The sequence below is a fragment of the Amborella trichopoda genome, chromosome 10, assembly GCF_054954075.1.
Source record: "Amborella trichopoda isolate Santa Cruz 75 chromosome 10, AtrichopodaSantaCruz75HAP2 v2.0, whole genome shotgun sequence".
Lineage (NCBI taxonomy): Eukaryota > Viridiplantae > Streptophyta > Magnoliopsida > Amborellales > Amborellaceae > Amborella > Amborella trichopoda.
The window spans coordinates 15042892-15060078 of record NC_142345.1 but is presented as its reverse complement, the minus strand read 5'-3'; the positions used below and the strand labels follow the sequence as shown (position 1 = coordinate 15060078).

The following is a 17187-nucleotide window of genomic DNA, read 5'->3' as shown; positions in this document are numbered from 1 at the left end:
CCGAACGCAACAGCATATGTCGAATGTCTACCAAGTATACCCTCCTTGATGGAGATGCTCTCGTCAGCCGGTCGTTTGACGATATTCTTTTTAGATGTGTGGACATTCAAGAAGCAAATAAGGTGTTAGAAGAAGTCCACTCAGGCATTTGTGGACTATACCAGTCCAGTCCTAAGCTCTATGAACGGATACGCAAGTTGGGATGCTATTAGCCTTCCATGATTGCCGATTCCTTAAACTATGCTAAAAAGTGCCAAGTGAGCCAAATACACTAGAGCCTAGTTCACTAGCCTCTAGAGCCCTTACACCCTACAGTTGCATCATGGCCCTTCTAACAATGGGGTACGGACATCATAGGGCCTATTTACCCTCCTTCCACAATGGGTCATGTTTTTATTCTAGCTGCAACTAAGTCAATCAAAATCAGGTCATGACTTCTCATCCCCAGTAAGAGTACCACATTTCTACTACAGTTGATTACCCCCATTAGGGTTATGGTCATTCTTGTTGTTGCAACCCCCAGTGGTTTGCCTCATGCATAGTTATTCTAGACCACATTTGTCTTACCTATCCTATCCCCAGGGAGTTAGACTGCTGCCCACATACCTATTCCCTACGGAGTCTCACCTACACGGCGACACAAGCTTTGGTCCGTGCTCCACGACCTTAAACTGCACAGCCTTAGTCTGCACTGCACGACCTTAAAGTTCACAGCTTTGGTCCGCGCTGCACAACCTTAAACTGCATAGCTTTGGTCCGCGCTGCATGACCATGAACTGCACGACTTTGGTCTGCGCTGCACGACCTTAAACTGCACAACTTTGGTTCGCACTATATGACCTTAAACTGCATAGCTTTGGTCCGCACTATACGACCTTAAACTGCACAGCCTTGGTCCGTTCCGCACGACCTTAAAATACACAGCTTTGGACCACGTTGCATGACCTTAAACCGCATAGCTTTGGTCGGCGCTGCATGACCATAAACTGCACAGCTTTAGTCCACGTTGTACGACCTTAAACTGCACAGCTTTGGTCCACACTGCACGACCTTAAATTGTACAGCTTTGGTCCGCACTGCACGACCTTAAACTGCATAGATTTGGTCTGTGCTGCACAACCTTAAACTGTACAGCGTTAGTCCACACTGCATGACCTTAAACTGCACAGCTTTGGTCTGTGCTGCATGACCTTAAACTACACTACTCTGATCCGTGCTGCACGACCTTAAACTGTACAGCTCTGGTCCGCGCTACACGACCCTAAACTGCATAGTCCTGATCTAGTTGCACGACCCTAAAACTGCATGGTCCAAACTATTTGACCATAAACTGTAGCAGAGGTCCAGCTGCACGACCTTAACTGCATGGTCCAAACTACACGACCATAAACTGTAGCAAAGGTCTAGCTTCTTGACCTTAAATTGCACAGTCCAAGCTGTATGACCCTAAACCATAGTACAGGTCCTGACCGCACGACCAAGGTCGAAACTATATGACCTAAAACTGTAGCGGAGGTCTAGTTGCATGATCTTAAATTGCATGGTCCTAGATGTATGACTTTAAACTACATAAGCATGGTCCAGCTGTCTAAACTTAAAATCATAGTGCATGACCTAGCCGCATGACATTAAACTGTTTTGCATAGGTCCCGGAGGAATGACTTTAAAACTCGCCCCCACATATGCACACACACCCTTTACGTGCATCTTCACACACGTCTTCCCTAAACCAACGTGTGCGTGCACCACCTTTCCTGCCTCCTCAGTGAGTTCTTTCCCATCAACATTCTACATCATTCCCAAGTGAGTCTCACACGCCCTCACACAATGACAAACCATCCCACCATCTATACTCATCCTAAGCTAGTGGATCATGACTATTTCTCACTCGCATTTCATACATCATCCATCTATCATAGGTAGCCTCATGGCATTTCCCCAAGTGAGTCAAACGACCACCATACTCACCCCATGGCCTCCATAGAGTGTCATCCATCACCACCACGGTCCAGTTGTATGACCTTAAACCATAATACATGTCCTGGTCACATGATGTTAAACTATTTTGCACATGACCTTAAACACACCTTCACAAAAAAAAAAGATGAAATAATGGGCATGGTGTTTACCTTAACAAGTGAACGCTATGAGTAAAAATGACGGATGGGCATGGTCATGAAACCATGAGTAAAAGAGTTCCATGAATAAACATCAGACAAGGTGAAAACCCAAAAAGGCATCGTGAGTAAAAATGGAAGAATAAGGGTTGACATGGCTGAAACGTCATGGGTACAAGAGCCCCAAAATAAAAAAATGTTGGCGAAAACCATCTCTACGGTGCCGGTTCCCAAGTTCAAGCAAAAATCCACAAAAGACGCTTGGATCAATAAACAGGTTGATGCCGCACTCGTCTCAACATGCGACTTCAGCTCTCACTCAAAAAGAATAAAATCTCTGGTGTCACAATGTCAGGACTCCAAAAATACGAGCTCTAAGGAAAAGATTTCGACAGCCTGAGTCCAGTTGCAAAGGACTCAAAAGACATAATATTCTCCACGACAGCAAGAGAAGTCTCATGAGCATGAACATTATTCCCACGAGGTCACAAACACACTCAAATAAACATTACAAAGGCAAGAAACTAACCAAGCTAGGGTGAACCTGCCGGATTTCAGCTCGCCTAGCCGACATGCACAAACCTTCGGGCCCTGCTAACAAAACTGCCCCCGACTAGACTCGGTAGACAAGACCTATAGTGGTATTCTTACTGTCAAAAGCAAATATGGTGTAGCAAAAAATAACGTGGACCAAAGAAAACAAACGAACCCAAACCAAATGGGAACATTGCCCTTCGACATGGCACTCAATTGCAAGACGGGCCTGATTCTAACTGGCGAGGTCCGTACAAAATCCTCAGCTTCAAATCACCAACAGTTCACACGAGGGTGAGGACTTCGACAAGATCCCTCAAAAAGGTCTCTTCTCCCCCTAAAGTCTCCACGAACGGACTCGCAAACAATGCATCCCTATGTCTGAGCATCCTAGTTATACCATTACGTGAATCTCCTCGGTGTTCATGTGGTCTTGTGGCTAGGAAGAAAAGAAGTAAAAGCCGAAGGAAATTTTTTTAATGTTGTCCTTCTCACTTCTCTTGAAGCACAACATTCGGTAAGGCAAGCTATTTGAATGCATTTTTTAATACCTTGGTCCTGATAGGAAGCAGGTCAATAAACCCTACAAAATAGTGGAAACTTTGATAGTCTCAAAATTACCCCAGAGTTAGTCAAGATCTTCATCAACACTTAAAAAGACCACCTACCAAGTTTTGGTGCATCAACACTTATAGACCTTAGAACTACAGTCATACTTTTGGGGCATCAAATAGTTGTGGGACCATCGCCATTAGATTCGTCACAGTCGAAAACCCCTATGGGTCAATTTTCGGCTAAATCGGGCACTCCAAGACAAAGTTATGGGAAAAATACCAAAATGGGGAAGGCCACACATTATTCCCATGTGGCCATCTTGCACAAAAACACCATTAAAGCTGGATGTTTTTACAGTCATGGGAAGTCACTTTTGGGGCTTATATCTCACTCGTTCCAAGTCCGATTGCTCCAAAATTTGGTGAGCGTGATCGTCTCATCAAGATGAGCAATTCGATATGTGATACGCCAAGTGACGATGCTCGAGCAGGGAGAAAAACTAGATGGAAGTTTCTGATCCGTGAAGGAAGTTGCAAAAAATTCAGCAGCAGCACACCTCATTCCAGCAGCCAGATCAAGACGCTCGCATACCCGATCGGCATGAAACCAATTGCATTATGTGCATGAGGTCCGAGGTTATCTCTGATCTGAACCTCGTGTATGATGAACGGTTAGATTTCACACACGAAGGCATCAAAGCTGATTTCAAGATTATGGTAAAAAACCTCAAGACGACAAAATCTTCATTCGGACACGAAATCAAGCTACATTTTTTGCGACGTGATCTTGACGGCATGCTCAGTGTGATTCAATAAAGAAATCACAAAGAAACATCAAGGAATGAGTACACAATCGATCCAAAGTTTTCAAGATTCATTCAAAATTCAAGTCTCATGATCATGGTTCAAAAACATGATTTATTGCTCAACGTTGGTCGCCATACTGAGCCCTAAAAGAAAAAAATATTCTTTCCACCAAACGGGCATTAAAACAACCCCGGATCAGTCAAGGAAGATCATGCAAGTTCTCAGGCAACAGCAAGGACTGTTCTGAAATTCCACACATTGATAGGTACGGGCAAAACAGTCCTTTTGCACTTATTTTTAGAATTTCTTTTAATTCAATTAAATTGTAATTATCTTCAATTCTAGGTAATATTTGGGCGTGCACCCATGTTTTTAGCCCAATTCTATATAAACAGGCAATGCCTCATTATACAAATATCAGATTCATTTTTCTAGGATCAATCAATAAATTCTGAATTTTTCTTAAGCTTGTGGGTACATCTTGGAGAGAGAGAGAAAGGAGAGAGAAGAAAAGGGCCAATACCATTTGAGAAGGTAATTTTCTCTCTCCTCCCCTCTTTTTCTCTCCTCTGCTCTCTCCTCCCCTCCCTCTCTCTCCTCCCCTCCCTCTCTCTCCTCCCCTCTTTCTCTATCCTCCCTGCTTCTCTCCTCTCCTCTTTCTCTCTCCTCACTTTCTCTCCTCCCCTCTTTCTCCCTCTTCTTCTTGTCTCCATCTCTTTCTCCCTCTTCTTCTCATCTTTATCTCTTTCTCCCTCTTTTTTTTCATATCTATCTATCTCTTTCTCTCTCTTCTTCTCATTTTTATCTCTTTCTCTCTTCTTCTCGTCTCTATCTCTCTCGTCTTCTCGTCTTTATCTCTTTCTCTCTCTTTTTCTCATCTCTATCTCCTTCTGTTCTTCGTCTAATACCGTCGATGAAGCCTAGTGCCCGATGGATTTCTCTCTCTTTCTCTTCTATCACAGTCGGCGAAGCCTAGCGCCAACTTGATTTCTCTCTCTCTTTCTCTTCTTTCATAGTCGGTGAAGCCTAGCGCTGGCTCGATTTCTCTCTCTTTCTCTTTTGTCACAGTCGGAGAAGCCTAGCGTCGGCTCAATTTCGTTTTCTCTTTCTCTTCTGTCACAGTCAGCAAAGCCTAACGTCGGTTCGATTTCTCTCTCTCTTTCTCTTCTGCCACAATCGATGAAGCCTAACATCAGCTGAATTTCTCTTTCTCTTTCTTCTATCACAACCGTCGCAAGCCCAAAGCCGGCTTGATTTCTCTCTCTTTTTTCTCTTCCTCACAACCGGCGCAAGCGTAGCATCGGCTGGGTTTCTCTCCTTTCTTCTCCTTTGACACAGTCGATGAAGCCTAGCGTAAACTACATCTCCTTTCCCTTCTCTATTTAGCATAGTCGGTCGAGCCTGACACCGATTGTGTTTTCTCTCTCTTCTTTTGACACAGTCAGCAAAGCCTAGCATCGATTGCGTTTTCTCTCTTCCTTTTAACACAGTTGACAATGCCTTGTGCCCACTATGTCTTTCTCCTCCTCTCTCTCCTTTATTCTCTCGTCTGTCACACTTTTCTCTCCCTTTCTTCCCCCTCCTTCCTTTTGTTCCCTTCTTCTCTTATTTCATTTCTTATTCTTTCCTTAACACCTTCATTCGATTAAGAGGGATTGAGGTTAGCCTCTCATGGTAGTCCTGTCGTATAGCTGTCATGTTATTGTGCCAGAATTACTTGGCCCGCTTTATTAGTACTACAGACTAACCATCATGCCTAGCTAGTCGGTATAGGTAATGACGTCTAATAGTAATCCTATGAGCCGGTCAGAGTTACCGAGCCGGTTTTGCTACCATGTCAGACTAGTTATTCACCAGCTTAGTCACTGCTCTGATCGTCCCACTTAATCGAATTCTCCTCTCTCTCATCTTTCTTCTCTTATTCTTCTCTTCTTCTTTCGAATGTGTACGCTTGTGTACGTTCACCAAAGAGGAAAAGGGTGAGGTCTGACCCACCTGTCTTATAACATTTGCCATATGTGTGCGATTGCAGAAAATAGAAGAATAGAAGTCAAGGGAGGCGATTCCAAACTAATTTTATTACTAGGGGGCTTTCTTCATAATCTAAAAAGGCATCCACAAGTGCCAGCCCGAGTAAGTCATGAACCAACGTTAAATTCCTCTCTCACCGGTTGGTAACACCTGCCCCCGTTCTCGGACGAGGTTCTCGAGAAAGCGATCTCAAAAATGTCCTAGGTCTTCCCTCGAAACCCAAGATGCACGCCGCCCGACAATCAAAAGACCCGGATGGCGAGATCGAGGCACCTAACCAGTCTAGACGGGGCATCTCATGATAATGTCAGAAGAAGACATCTCGATTTGCTCGGAAGGGGGAAATGTAACTTTCTTTCTCCTCTTAGGACATTTTGGCCTAGATGAGAGTTGGCCTTGGGTTAGCTTCATCTCCTAATTTTATCTCTTCAAGCTCGTCAGTTGTGGTCTGACCACCTACTTCCCACTATTTCAAGGCCTCTTGTAGCTCTTCGTCAGGGGATTCAGGATGTTTCTCATCAATCTTGAGTGCAAAGACCCATGATCCTGACATTTCAGCTTCTAGGAGGGTCTCAGTGTGAGAAATGATTTCTGGTTCCTAGCTGAACCAGGCAATGAAAGGGTCAACATCGAACAAAAGCGTGAGGTAGTCACACTTTGCTGGGCTTGTTTCAGGAGGCCTTCTTGCACTAGTGGAGCAGGGACTTGAGGATGTCTTTCTGGGTTACCACGAACTTCTTGGCACTGATGCAAGAGCTCGTGGAAGCCAATGCATTCACTCAAGGCATGGCTTCATATCAAATGATACGGACACCAGAGGTTCTCAGTTCTTGGAGGCAGGAACTTGGGTTGCCTTGTCAGCTTTGGTGTGATGTCACTTTCTTCGAGCATTATGGAGAATAGTGCACGGAGGACAGCGGGTGCTTCATCATCATCTTGGATTGTCACTATGTGGGACTCCTCAGTTGCCCTGAATGCTTTCTTCAACTCTTAAAGCTTTATCTGGCCCTTGTTAATAAGGGCTTTGATAATGTCTTTGAGCGTATAGTAGTCTTGAATGAGGGGGACTACTCTCCTATGATATCCACAGTACCTCTCGGGTGTCTCTTGTCCAACTTGTTATGGGGTGTTGACCTCTAGTAGCTGGATCATGTTTTGCTCTAGTAGTAATCAAAGCAACCCAGGAACCCACACCTTCTCGAAGGGGTACACCTTGTTTTGGTTATGGATCCAGTAGTCATTTCAATTTATATTCTTAGGAGGCGGGATCCTGTTATAAGACTACTGTTGTTTGCCTTCAGCCTGAGGTGTTTGAGCCTTGGAGAGGTCCAAGGTTTGAGGAGCGGCTTTCTTAGTATCGGTTATGGTGACAGTCGCACTAATCACTGCTTTTTACGGGTTGCCCCGATTGTTGGAGCGAGTACTGCTATTGCCTCAGTTGTTTCCCGAGCTCGAGGACTGCTGACGAGATCCACCATGGTGGTTGGAAAGACCTTCTATACGAACTCCTTTAGAGATGAGCTCTGACATGGAGGGTGGATTGGAAGCCTCAACATGCAGGGCGATCTCGGGCAACATATTTCATATACAGGTTTGATTTACGCACTGCATGTTCCCTACAATTGAATTGTGTTTATCCCTATATTGTGGGAGTATTAAAGGACATAATAGAGGAAACATTTTTTTTGATATATTTGTATATTAGTGAGCATAGTTAACTGTTATTACTGTTTATAGAGTTGGAATGCAAGGGTGTAGATCTGCTTACTGGGCTGTTAGCTCAATCCAAGGTCGTGACACGATCTGTCTTTCTTCATCCGTGGGAATCCTTTTCCTGTTGGTGGCCCTTCTGACACCGTTTTTATTAACGGTTTTAGTGGCTTACTTGATGGAGCTACCACCAGTACAAAATAGGGTATGTACCTCGTAAGCGTACGGGGATGCATTCTTTCGTATTAAGGAGTAGAAGATATGAAATTAGAGGCTTATTTCCCTCATCATTTTACGCATCAGCACGGCCTGGATCAAGTGTTCTGTGCCATGATTTCTTTTGAGAAGAAGTACCGAAGAAAGGGGGCGCTTCATGACCATAGGGCCCCAAGAGCAAGTCGTGAGACCTAGACTGACCTTGACATGCGGATGGCTTGGAAAAGTTGTCTTCAACTTCCCTGGTGGAGTAGGTTTGTGATTCCCCATTATGCCCGCATAGGCCATATGACTGAGAGTTATCGGCAATGGTGAGATCCTGCCAATCACGCATATTGGCATGTAGGCCATCCAAGGAAGATCTTTGGCAACTATAAGTGCGATGGTACGGCTAGGAGGTGCTTTATTCCCCCTCTTTTTCCTCATGTTTTTAATTTGGACCATTATTCTGCGAATTGGAAAGGGCTTGCCTTGCTTGTTAAGAAGGGATGAGGATGGGATGAAACTTCTATCACTGAGGGGGAAGACAAATTTGACGACCTCAGCACCATTTTTGGGCAAGGTAGAGGGGGTATGACCTTAGTTCGTGAGGGAAGGGTTGTCCCACACCCAGCTGCTCAAACTGGGGGCAGATCTCGTTTTGAGTCGGCCAGCAAGCGTAGTTGTGACCTGAGGGTCCCTGCTGCTATTGAGCCAAGGGGCGTTCCGCTTAGAGGGAGAGAAGATGAGGGAAGAGGGAGAAAGCGAAAAGGGGTAGGAACATCGAGGTCCATTCCTGGAACATGGAGGAGAGACCCAATCGAGTAAGAGCGACTGATTGCCTACAGTGTCTTCAGTGCCACCCTATAACAAACATGTACGGTCAGGAACTCGTATAGCCTCGACCTCACCTCCCACTATGCTGGTTGCGACGACGGTGATAGCATCACAAATGATTGAGGGTCCGCCTACAAGGTCGAGTCTATCATTGTTTGGTCCGAGGCATAGTTCGAGAGACCCGCCTTCGAAGGTTGAGGCGGAAGTAATGCCTGCAGTTAGTAGCCGTGTCATGTCTCCCGTGCTGCCTGCCCTAGCTATCTTAGAGGTAGCTCAGGAAGAGACAATTGTTTTAGGGGTTCCTCCTCCGGGATCATAGGCGGCACAGGCTTCGGCTTTGCCCATCCCTAAGGTGCATGTAGAAGATCCTCCAATCGAGCTTAGTGCTGGCCTGAGAACTTCCACAACTCTCATTATTAGGAGTTTTTCTCTTGACATGCCTCCTCTCGATGTGATTGGCTTCTCTGGTCCTATGCCATCACCTCTGAATTCTAAAGCGCTCATGGCGAGGTGGATGTTGCGCTCGGGTCTTCAATAGATAAAGGTGTGTTCGCTTTCAAACCTCAAGGAAAGGATGGAGGCCTTCAAGGCTTGTGCGGTCGGTTTAAGGTAAGTGTGGTTCGACAAGGGGTCTTTTGATGAGCTTGATAAGCTGTTGCAAAGTCTCATGGACTGGGGAGTCAAAGCTCTTCTGTGTGAAATCGCAATACAAGCGTCTTTCAGGGAACGCTTGGCCACCTTGGAGAAGATTTTGGCCAGCCAATGAGGTCTCATGCAGAAGAATGAACAATCGCCAGCTCGACTTGTCTCTGGCCAAGATCATCTCACGGAGGAAAACATAGATCTCTCCAACTCGATCCAAACTGTGAGGGCAGAGATAGGGGAATTGCAGACCAGTGAGGCTATTTAAAAATCCCAACATGATTTGAGGTGGGATGCGGTTCATCGGCAAACACACTAATTGGAAAATATGAACTTTAAGACAGCGGCAGCTGCTGATTCGCTCGACTCAGCGATCCAAGATATCTCTCGTGCCAAGGACGAATAACAAGCCATGCTCCAGCGTGTAGGGGATTTGAAGGCGAATATCGAAGAGTCTCTCGACCGTTTTTGAAGTCGTGGAAGCTCTTCATTCCCTCTCCTATATTCTCTCTTTTTTGCCCTTTTTTTTGTGGGCTTCTTGAGACCTGCCGAATCCCTTTGTAGTGCTTCTGCTACCGTTTGAGGGTTCGCTTTCTCTAGCCTTCGTCTCTGAATTCCTCTTCTTCTTTTTTTGATGTGAAGAGGCATTGTTGGGGTCTTTCCTTTGAGACCATTAAAGCCATGGGTCTTCACTCCCGGCTCATATAGAACGGGGACCGGATGGCTCTAGTTGTGATGGATTGACGTCCTTCAGCAAAGATAACTTACCTTGGGAGATACAGAGTGGGGAAAAGAGGAGCGAGCCCTATTCTGGTAGGGTATCAAGGAAGTCTGGAACTCTAGGGCTGAAACGATGCAGTATTTTTGGTTTTCCCCTCCCTTTTGTGTAGACTAGACCCTTGAGGTCGGGGTTTTGATGGTGCGCTCTTTTGTCGACCGGTCTCTTTTCCAAAGCCTCCGACCTTTCCTTGATCATGAAATGTTTCCCATGGTGTGGGTGCTTTGGTAGGGGTGTGAGAAGTGGATGCCTCCGGAGTGTCAGGGACTGAGCGCTGAGTAGGGTTAGACGTTTCCTATTGGGAGATCTGGTTTTCTTGGAATTCCCTCTGAGGAGGGGTTTGCGCATCGGTCAAAACTATCTGGGCTTTCCACGATGGACCGGAATCTACGGCAGCGAGATAGGTCATGTCCTCGCAATTGGTGATACCGAAACCAGGAGTTTTAGCCTTCTTTTGTGGTCAACTTCTGTTTCTTGGGTATACGAGGCACTATCATTTCGTGTTGGGACATTAGGTTGAAGAGGACAAGAGACTAGCTGGGAGATAGCTCTGCCACGAAGGCCTCATTAGCTGACTCTTCTTGGACTGTAACCTCAGAAGTCTTGAAAGCTTTTTTTAGACTTTCCAGGTCAATTTATCCGTTACGAATCAAGGCTTCGATGTGGTCCTTTAGCTGAATACAATCTTGTACTTGATGGCCTAACATCCGATGATAGGTGCAGTATTTGGCATGATCGACAAGCTCTGCTTGTTCTGGCTTCTTGATGGCAGCAACGACCACCATATCCTGTTCAATTAGCATTTTTAGAAGGGTCGGGATTATTGAAGCTATATTCTTGGTTCAGTCTGCGTGCGAACTCCGCAGCTCAAAGGTAGTTTTGTGGCGAGAGCACGTTATTGTAATTCTATTTTTGTCGCTACGACTCTAGGTGGTTCTTGGACGGCAGCCCTCGAGAAGTGTTTAGAGTTGGTAGTGGGGTGGCATTGATTGGGCTTAAGATTGAGAGGAGTGGTCGTGACAGCCGGGCTTATCAGAGTTTTTTGTTGATTAAGGTGGGAGTTAGACCGATTGCTTCCAGCTTTACGAGTATGATCAGCACCTGAACCTTGGTTTCAATCTCCTCCATGATGCTTTAGCAGGCTTTCAATCTTGGCTTCCTTAGTAATCATGTCGGAGAAACTTGTAGGGTTAGAAGCTTCGACGTGTAAAGAAATCTCATGTTTCATATTCCTTATACACGTTTGCACTGCTTCAATTTCACTCATAGGATTGCTCAAGCACATGGTGAGGTCATGCCATCTTTGGATGTATTTTCCCACCGGTTCGTCCGGTTCCTGCATCGTAGCAAGGCGCTCTATAGTTTGGACCTCCAGCTCCGCTTCATAGAAATTTTTGTAGAAAAGTTGCTCCATTTCCTCCCAAGAGTGGATTGAATTCGGCGAGAGACGTGAATACCATTTGAACGAGGGTCCATCTAAGGTTTCGACCAATTGCCAGAGGAGTAGCCTGGTGTTTGAGCGCGACTCTTGGAACATAGACATGAAATGAGGCACATGTTGTCGGGGTGAACCCATGCCGTTGAAGGTTGGCAATTTGCCTTTTTGATACTTGGCAGGGAAAGGAATTTGATCAAGAAAAGGAGGGTAAGGCTTCTTGTATTGAGGATTTTCCGACGCCTTGGACTTCTGCAGGCCTTGAATGCTTTTATTGATCATTTTCTGAATGTCTTCTTGAGTAATCATCAACGACGTGGCTTGAGAGGCTACGTTATGCTGATCCTCAAAGGAAGCGAGTGGGTCAAATCGTGTCGAGGTCTGGCCTGCAGGACGCAGTTGTGACCTCTCTTTCTTCATGTTGGGCTCCACACTGGGAATTCACTCCCTAGTGAGAAGACGCCGTAGCGTGGGCGTCTTCGAGTCTCTTGAGTTTATCGTAAATGTAGGTTAACAGACTTTCAACTCGCTTCATTTGATTTTCTAGCTCTTCCCCATCCTGGTTTACTGCCATTACCTCCACTTGCTTGTCGGGGCTAGGCGCTTCGACGGGAAGGGTGACCCTGGGCCTTTTGTGCCTCATTCTGGGATTCCAAGCAACAGGGGCTGAGCTTGTCCTATCTGAGCTTGGGACTGTCATGCAGCCCGCATGAGTACTGGTTTCGGACGACCTTGGGTGCGTGGTGTCGCTAAGTTCGGCACCTGAAGGCCTTAGGGCCATCGTTCAACTCGAATGGGTGCATGATGACTTTGAGGCCATCTTTCTTTGATTTGTTCGTGTCCAACTAAGGATTGCGTGTCAGGTAGGTCAAGCTCGTCCTCCTGTACTTCGATGACGTGGTACTGAACAACGTCATTCACCTCCGGCTCTTCTGCACCTTGCAATGAATAAAATCGATTCTTCACTTGTAGAGATGGCAGCCTTGTTAGGACTTGCCGAGTGGAAGGGAGCGATGGCAGAGGACCCGCGCTTAAGTTTATGACTAGTGAGGCACCAGTCGGTGGTATGTGAGGGGGTGGATACGACACCACCCACAAAGTTGGCCTCAACAGGTCTTCTGTGGATACCGATAGAGGAGGGAGGAGGAACATGTGTGCTTGCCCCCCAAGTTTTCCTAAGTTGGACTAGGATGGTGGGGCTAGTCGGCCCTCTTGAGCATGAGAAAGGTAGGACATAATTAGTTGATCTGCTTACAGAAGAGAGGGTCATAGGTATGGGCATGAGGAAATCCCCGATTTGGAGATGAGAGAAGTGCAAATCCATGGCAAATTTAAAAAGGGAAGAGAGAAAGATTTTTGTCTGAAAACAGCCCGAGCCAACTACAAGGTGGCGTGTCCCTAGTGGAGTCGCCAGTTGGTTGGGGCCTGATTTCCTTTTGATGTCCTTGCCCAGGGCGACGAGGAAAAAATCCTCTCTCAAACAACCGCGGAGGGCTCGCGCGCACGACGCCTCTAATGGTGCGGGCACGCATGCTCTTCTAATGTGCGGATAGGCTACCAACAAAGAGAGATATTTTTACAACGGGGACGTTTTGGCACTAACCTCATCGTGTGGGGATTTGGGGGACACATCCGGGTGGTTCATCCTTTTAGATCAGCTACGAAATCTCTCTGGTCGTCTGCCAGCGTGGTTTGGACACGAACTCTCTTTAGACTTTAAATGATTTCTTTCTCCCCTCTCATATTAAGGTTGCAATTTGTGTTTGACTCTTCTCCTTTGTGATGACTTCCTCTAGTGGTGTTCTCCAGCCGGAGGGCTGGTGACCAAAGAGTTAAACTCTCCCTACTGCAGGCTCAGGAAGATTCTTCCCAAGTAGTCAAGCGAGAGGGCGGATATGCTTCTCAACTCGGTTCGACTACTTGAGGAGGAACTAGCGCCGATGCGTGACGGTTGGACCCCTTTGGTTTATTTAGGTTCGTGTGATTTGAAGCAGGAGTGGGATTACGCGTTGAAGAAGAGAGAAAGTATTTACGAGTAAAGTAGATTGGGAAACAGAGGGTGCGAACCCACACACTCAAGGGTATTTTTCTCTCTCTTCTCAATGGGTTTTAGGGTTAGAAGCAAAAAGATAAGCGAAAGCAAGCATAATGCATCTTTTTTTAATGAATGGTAATCCCCCTTTTATAATTGACCTAAGCCTGTTTATATAGAGATCTCACCAAACGGGGTAGATATTCAAAAATCAAGCTTAAATACAATTAAAAGAAATTGAAATAAAATCCCGAAATTGGATACAATGACTATAATGCCTCTAAAAGCTTTTATGCTAATGATGAAATTCCCTTCCTGAGAGGGCTGCCGTCATTGCTAGATTTTGGAAGCTCTTTCGGGTGCTTGTGATGGTGGTTCAAATGATTTGTCATCACATTCTTGGAGTGTGTTTGTCTATGATTATTTTGATGTCTTCTGATCGTGTTGTGGTATACTCTTTCGAGGGATGAAAATCTGGCCAAATTTGTGAACTTTTCGATCACCAATGTTGATTGATCTGTGATGGTTTTGCAATTTTTGCTTTGATTGCAGATCAGAGAAGAGTTCTTGACAGTTGTTTTGCATCAAGTTTGGCTTGTTTCGGCTTGTATTTATAATATTTCGGGTTTTCGAAAGATCACTCGAAAAGGGATTCTGACGATTGGGGGATCTTTGCCTTTTTCTGCAACCTCGAGATCTGTGCTTCTTTGACCTTTAATCGAATGCTGCTATTGTATTAGTGTGAAACCCTTTGCAATGCGGTTCTGTTGACTTCGGCCTTGCGTTGATCCGATGTGCAAATCTCAGGTTGTTCTGTGTGAAGGTCGAGATGTTCTTTTTCCCGGAAAACTCTGGTCTTCATGGCCTTAGGTCCTTTCTTTCCTTTTGAGGAGGGCTAGCTCTGAGCCTCAAGCTGCGAGCCTCACTAAGGTTTGTGTTGTATGTCAGGATGACGGGAACATCGAGACCTTGCTGGCGTTGGGACTTGTCTCAGCTGCTACCCATGGGAGGAGACTCGTTAGGTCACTGAATGAGAGGCGATAGTCTCCATGGCCGGTGACTGGTCCAGTGGGGCCACATGGCGGTAGTGTACCCCTGCTCTATTTTGCGGAAGCTCAGGCTTAACGCCTTCTGAAGAGGCCCGACCGAGCCCGAATTTGGTCCTTGGGGGTTTCTAGATGAAATGAGCGTGATGAAGACGGTTTGGCATGATTCCGGAGCTACAGTTATCACGTCCCCTCTTAGCACAGTGGTTATTCTGCTCGGGCTATCTTGTTTGAGGCTTAGTTTTTAGGCATTAACTTGGTCCGACGGTGTTCTGTGTACCACTGTGACCCAGTCGTTATTGGCTCTTTTTTTATTTTGTTTGGGGAGTGAAGGTATGTCAAAAATGACGTACAACACCTATTAGTAATTTTAAGCTCCATAAGGGCTAGGGCATCCCAAAGCACTTCATAGAAGAATAAAAGTCTTGGATGGACTGGTCCCCTTGAAGGAGTGAACGAACTCCCTGTATTAACTGATACTTCCTTGCCCAGTTAGTTTGATGATAGATTTCTTTTAGAAAGACCCATGAATCTCTAGTATTCTGAAATGTACTTAAATTGATCCCAATATTACTTTTTATAGAGCCCTCATCCTTGCTATAATCCTAGCAGTTTTTACCCCCCATTCACCTAGTTTTTCTAGATCATGTGGTTTCTGTTCAGTTCCATCTATATATCCTAAGAGTCATTTTCCATTAATCACATTTTTCATAAAAGAAACGCAAAAAGCAGAGGTATCTCCAATGAGTGTAACATGCCGACTTTTCCATTATGGATAAACTAATATAAAACATGATTGATATAAACCGCAAGTGAAATGCAATAAGATGAAAATAATATAGTCCCTAGTGACCAAGGTAGTCCCTCTCACTTTTGAAACTTTTGCATTAAAAAGAAGTACAAACTGGTGTTGGACGAGTGGCCTGTTCCTTTTGAGGAAATATTGAGTTAGGTTCTCTGCCCTAGAAAACACCCTCTGAGCAAACATGGATGGAAAGGTAACTGATGGCGAAATAGAGTACCTGGAACGCAATGGCAATGGCGACTGGTGCCACGACTGACGAACAAATGATGAACACCTTGGGATCCAATGGTGATGAATCTTCCCTTGAGACAGGAATGCCGGAGAGAGATGTTTCTCGGGTTTTGATTTCTGCTGCTTTGATGGAGATCTCAGAGCCCACAATGACTCCTTGCTCTGGTTCACAAGAGAGACAACACCCGTTGTGTAGTGGAGAGAAGGGTTAGGGCCTCTTTTCACGGAGGTTTCGGATGGCGGTTTTGGGATCTGGATACAAATGGTACTTTTGGGATCAGATCTGTGGTTTTTTAAATGGCAGTTTTGGGTGTGGTTTCAAAATGGCGGTTTTTGGGTGTGGTTTCAACTGGTAGTTTTGAGAGTAGGTGGTTATCAAATTAGCAAGGAGGTATTTCTAGCGGTATTCAGATACCCGGTTTTAGAAAGGTGGTTTTGCAGGAACCGCCAAACCTGATAGCATGCGAGAAATATGTATTTATGTAATAGTAAAATGTGTAACCCTCGACTTATAGAGTTACAATGCAAAATGGGATAATTAATCTAAAACAGTATTCATATCTTACTATAATTTTACACTTAGATGGGAATGGAAAAGTGAACAAATACATGTACTATTTATTTGTGTAATGAAGGTGCCCATAGTTCTTTCTCAATAACAAATTGTGGCGAAGAAGTATTTCTCGCCAATGGTACGCTCAACTAAAAGTGATGTTTGATGGGATATAGCCTTTCCCTTAAACACCGTACGCAGTATCTTCCTTTAATTAAATCCAACTTTTGGAGAGAGAGATGTGCGTTCTTTTGTACAAGGCCGATGCTCTAAACTAAAAAAAAAAACGTAAGGCGCACTTTCAAACGGTATTGAAAGAGTTGTTTCAATAATAGAAACTTTTGTGGTGACTTGAAAATTTATTTTTATCTCTAATTATATAATTTAAAGTTTAAAAAACAGTGTATATCAAACAAATTTTTGAACACTTTGAAAATTGACGGTCCAAAAATATATTACAAGATGCATTATTTTCAATATTTGAAATCCATGTTTTTTCATTTCTATACATTTGGGTATCGAAATGATCAATTTAACAATTTTTGAGTATCGAAACAACTTCTTTTAGTAAATTTTTGAAGTGCGCCTTACTTCAATTGTTTAGGGCGTCTCCCTTATATAAACGTTTTCCTTCTAAAAGAGCATGTGATGCAGTAGGAGTCAAAAGCGTTGCCCTTTTTCACCTTCAAAAATAAAAGAAGTTTAAAGAGCTCTGTTTTCGCGTTCAAAAGGAACTCAACGTAGAAGGTTAAGAAAGTGAATTTGGTTAAAATGAGCTGGGACAAAGAATGGGAAACATGAGAGAGAGAGATGGGCATTTTTAGGAAGAAAAATTGTTTCATGCAGGTTGGACCTCGTTTCTACCTATGCGGTTCAGATA

General features: G+C 44.8%; 1 long non-coding RNA gene across 1 annotated transcript in view; it reads right to left on the bottom strand.

Moving 5' to 3' along the window:
• The window catches only part of LOC148780062 (uncharacterized), an 83330-nt gene extending 66742 nt beyond the window's left edge, over positions 1–16588 (bottom strand). Inside the window, exon 1 of the long non-coding RNA XR_016043324.1 lies at positions 15741–16588. This is a non-coding gene — a long non-coding RNA (uncharacterized LOC148780062). The remainder of the gene's footprint in view (positions 1–15740) is intronic.
• Positions 16589–17187: the final 599 nt, after the last annotated feature.